Source organism: Muntiacus reevesi, chromosome 10 (genome assembly GCF_963930625.1).
Source record: "Muntiacus reevesi chromosome 10, mMunRee1.1, whole genome shotgun sequence".
Taxonomy (NCBI): Eukaryota; Metazoa; Chordata; class Mammalia; order Artiodactyla; family Cervidae; genus Muntiacus; species Muntiacus reevesi.
The window spans coordinates 77,725,315-77,730,271 of NC_089258.1; positions in this window are offsets into that span (position 1 = coordinate 77,725,315).

Genomic DNA, 4,957 nt, shown 5'->3' on the forward strand with positions numbered 1-4,957 from the left:
CACTTCAGTTGATACCTTCTTGTACGCCTACTACAAATTTCGGATGATTTTATTTATTAACAAAGAATATTTACTATTTCAAAAGACCTGTGCCTTATTTTTCTGTTAAGATAATCCTGAGGTTATGACTGTTAAGAGTATATTTAAAGTTTAACCTAAATTCCATTTTCCATAGCTCACTATCTAGGTGGAGTTGGCATTTCCCCTTGTTCTAATAGATCCTCTCATGATATTGCAACATAGTTGACTTCATTCTGTTCATTGTTTAAGAGTTGTTTGTTTAGTTACAGAGTTTTTGGACCCATAAGATTTTGTGGGTTTAGTTCTGGTTGATTTTTTATGCTGAAGATCCAAGTGCTGATTTTATCTCACTTTTACAGTGACTTCAATGGTTTGACATTTTCTTACAGCACTTGCTTAAAATCCCCAGTGTTGTTTTCCCTTCTTTAAGTGAGCATGAATGCTTTAAGGAATGTGAAACATAGTTGAATTAGAAGGACTAGGGTGAGCTCAGGGTAATCAGGTACCCCCCCCCAAGCCAATCCCAATCCTGCTTAGGTTGAGCTCCAGTTGATTCATCCAAATGTACCTTTCAGTCTGCTCACTGTGTTCTTACCATCTCCTCCCTGCGTTCCAATAAAACACATCCTATTATGAATTAAGGATTTTTTCATTGAGGTTGGGTATGAGTGCTGCTTAGATTGTTTTATTAATTTTTAAACCCTCTTTTGGGCTTCTCTGATGGCTCAGTGGTTAAAGAATCCGCCTGCAATGCAAGAGATGTAGGAGACACGGGTTCGATCCCTGGGTCGGGACGACCCCCAGGAGGAGGAAATGGCAACCCACTCCAATATTCTCGCTGGAAAATTCCACGGACAGAGGAGCCTGGTGGGCTACGGCCCATGGGGTCACAAACAGTTGGACACGACTGAAGTGACTTAGCACAGATTACAAACCCTCTTTGGAACTATTTAACCTTGGAGACATTCATGAATGCCATACTCTCTAACCCAGAGAATGTAGCTCCTTTGTTCTTAACCCAGATGCTATCCCTTTTCCTGACAGTTTTATGTCTATGTTTGTGCTTCCTCTTCTACTCAGTCAAGACCTTGCTGATCTCAAGGGTGAGGAAGCTGAGGTTTGTAGGGGAATATAGAACAGATTCTCGGAGAGATACAACCACCGTGTATTATATGACTTTTAAGGCATTACTACCAATCCCCTGGCCAAAAAAAAACCAAAAACAAAAACTTGTTTGTGTTAGTTTAAGATGAAGTTCCAATACTCTGGGCCTAGAGCCGATTCATTGGAGAAGACCCTGATGCTGGGAAAGATTGAGGGCAAGAGGAGAAAGGGGCGAGAGAGGATAAATGGTTGGGTGACATCACTGACTCAATGGACGTGAGATTGAGCAAACTCCAGGAGATAGTGAAGGACAGGGAAGCCTGGCGTGTTGCAGTCCATGGGGTCGCAGAGTCAGACACTACTGAGTGACCGAACAACAAGGATGAAGCATGGTAAAGTACCTAATTTTTGTCTAAGCATCACTTTCTAAAAATCAGCAGTTTGCAGGACTTCCTTGGTGACCCGGTGGCTAAAACCTCACGCTCCCAATGCAGGGGGCCTGTGTTCGATCCCTGGCTGCAATTAAGACCTGGCACAGCCAAATAAATAAACGTTACAAATAAAATAACAATCACCAATTTGCAGCCTCACATATAATCATTCATTCAGTCAACACTCATCTACAGATGCTCAAACCATTAGTTCCATTCAGTTCAGTTGCTCAGTCATGGTTAGTGAACAGCATATGTTCATGGCACCCAAATACCATCCACAGCTTCACTGCGAATTGCAAAGAGAAAATGTACCTTTGCAGTGGGGTGATCTGGTGGTCACCCCTTTAATCAGTGATCAAAATTATCTGGGACTGACTGTGTGTGCCTCCTAGTGGGATGCAAAAAGTAGCCAACACTCCCCCACGAGCGATGGTCCAAAATGTCTTATCTGCATCTCTCAAGACTGTGAACCTGATTTCTGGTTCAGAGAAAGTACAGAGCAGGGAGGAAAAGTTCAGTGACATGAACAGGCTAATTAGACAAATCTGGGCGAATCCAGACTGTGGGACATTCCACAAGATGACTGTCATAGAGTCATTATAAAGTCAAGGTCACCGAGGGGAAAAAAAAGGGTGGAGGATACTTCTGGACTGACGGAAGAGCATTAACGAGCAATTCCAAGGAGGCAATTCAAGCTATAAAAACATGCTGAGCACAATTCAGGAAATTTGAATATGGATGCTCTTAAGGAAGACTACTAGTTTTTTCAGCTGTTGTAATAGGACTGTGGTTAGGTAGGATATTATCCTTGTTCTTAGAAGAGTCTTGCTGGAATATTTAGGGATGACCCATCCTCCTGTCGTGTCTGCAACTTAGTTTCAAATGACATAGCCAAGCATAAATATAAATGATATAGCTGTACATCTATTGATCAATCTATCTACCTAGAGAGACAGAGAGATTGAGAGAAAAAGAGAGAGTATACGAATATGACAAAATGTTTGCAGTTGTTTCAACTGGGTGGAAGGTATAAGGATTTCCATTGTACCATTCTTTCAACTTTTCTGTATAGTGGAAACCTTACCCCATCCCAACTGAAAAAAAGGGAAAAAATAAAGTATCTTGATTTTTATTTCAGCTGGAGCTCTACACAATTCAGTTGAATTTGTATTTCTTCTTCAAGGATTCAATTCTTCAGTGAATATTTCTCCTGAATATTCACTGAAAGGACAGTGACTGAAGCTAAAACTCCAATATTTGGCCACCTGATGCAAGGAGCTGACTCGTTGGAAAAGACCCTGATGCTGGGAAAGAGTGAAGGCAGGAGAAGGGGATGACAGAGGATAAGACGGTTGGATGGCATCACCGACTCAATGGACATGAGTTTGAGCAAGCTCCAGAAGATGATGATGGACAGGGAGGCCTGGTGTGCTGCAGTCCATGGGGTCGCAAAGAGTCAGGAGATACTGAGCAACTTTCACTGTCACTTTCATATTTATTTCTGGTTTATGCTTACCTACCTCATGTACCTTTGTGCCTATGTATGGATACTTATTACACACTTTACTAAAATATTTTTGATAAAATACTTTTGATAAAATATTTATTTTAAGTCTTATAAACATTAAGAAAATAACATTCATAGATTATACACTATAAACTCTTAGACTATATTTAGCTTTTTACATCATATCTGGATTGTAGCATCTCTCTCACTTAACAAGATACCATGTGATCCAAGTGATGTCAAGCTGTAGCCTTACAATTTATATACTTTTCTGTATGTATATTACATTAAATGTTAGGGTTACATTAAAACAAAATAAGAGATACCCAACTGAAGAAATCATGATTATGTATGACTATGGACCAGTTAGTCATGAGCTCATCATCATGATGCCTTATTTAAGAGGAAAGAAGGGCAATTTTAGATTACATGACCCTGAAGGAAGGACCAGCCATAGTTCAGCTTAGAAACCTCTTTGAATAACAGGTCAGGGGAAGAAGTATCTTCACCAACAGGGTTGCTGGTTTCTCATGAGCAGGCTGATCAAGGAAAGAATGTAGAGGTGATAAGCATGGTGATAAGGTTACAGACACTATGTGACATGAAAAATGCAATGTACCTTGTCTTTTAACTATGCTAATGAACCAAGTAATAGGGAAGTGTTAATATTCATTTTTGAATGAAGGGTGGATATGCGGTTGTCATATTATTTTCTCTACTTTCCTAAAGGTGGAAATGTTTCACAATTTATAATTTAAAAAAGTATGAGAAAAAGCGTTCAACTAAAGTGAGTCTTTAAAACAGAAAAAATGGAAAAACTAAAGTTGTTAAAGATGACACATTAAAAAGAAAGGATGAGACTAGGCTTCCTGTCTCACCAACATCTGTTCATCCTTAAAGCTCTGATGAATAGAGTTAGGAATAAAATAAAATTTATAAAAAAGCATGTGTTCCTTGTAATGGATTTTTAAGCACATTGGCTTAATTCCAGTTGGTGTAATACTACTCTTAATGAGCAGAAAGTTGAAAAAGCAACAATTTTTTAAATGTTTCAGATAGACTTTATTTTAGAACAGTTTTAAGTTCAAAGCAAAATTGAGCAGAATGTGGAAAGTTTCCACATACCCCTGTCTCTCTCCACTATCAAGTACGTTTGTTACAACTGATGAACCTACATGGATCCATTATTAGTGCTCAAAGTCTGTTGTTTACATTAGGGCTCACTGCTGGCATTGTATAACACATTCTATAGATTTGGAAAACTATATCCACCAGTATAATATCATACGCAGTAGTTTCATGGCCCTGAAAACCTCTGTGTTCTCCTATTCACTCATTCCTCCCACTAACCCCTGCCAACCACTGATCTTTTTACCATCTCCATAGATTTTTCCTTTTCCAAAATGCTATGTAGTTGGAATTGTATGTGGATTTTTTTTTAATATTGGCTTCTTCTACTTAGGAATACACATATTTTAGGTTCCTGCATGTCTTTTCATGACTTGATGGCGCATTTCTTTTAGTGTTGAATAAATTTCCAGGCTTGAATGTACCGCAGTTGAATTAGCCATCATCCACCAAAGGACATCTTCTCTGCTTTCCAATTTTGGCAATTCTGAATAAAGCGCCTATAAACATCCGTGTGCAGGGTTTTGCATCGACTTAAGTTTTCAGCTCATTTTGAGTAAATACTAAGGAGACTGATAGTTGAGTCTAACGGTAAGAGAACGTTTAATGTTGTAAGAATTTACCAAACTGTCTTCCTCAAGTAGCCGCACCATTTTCCATTCCTACCAGCAATGAAGGAAATACTTCCTGTTGCTCCAGATGCTCACCTGCATTTGATGATGTCAGAGCTCTGTATTTGGGCTGTTCTAACCCACTCCAGGAC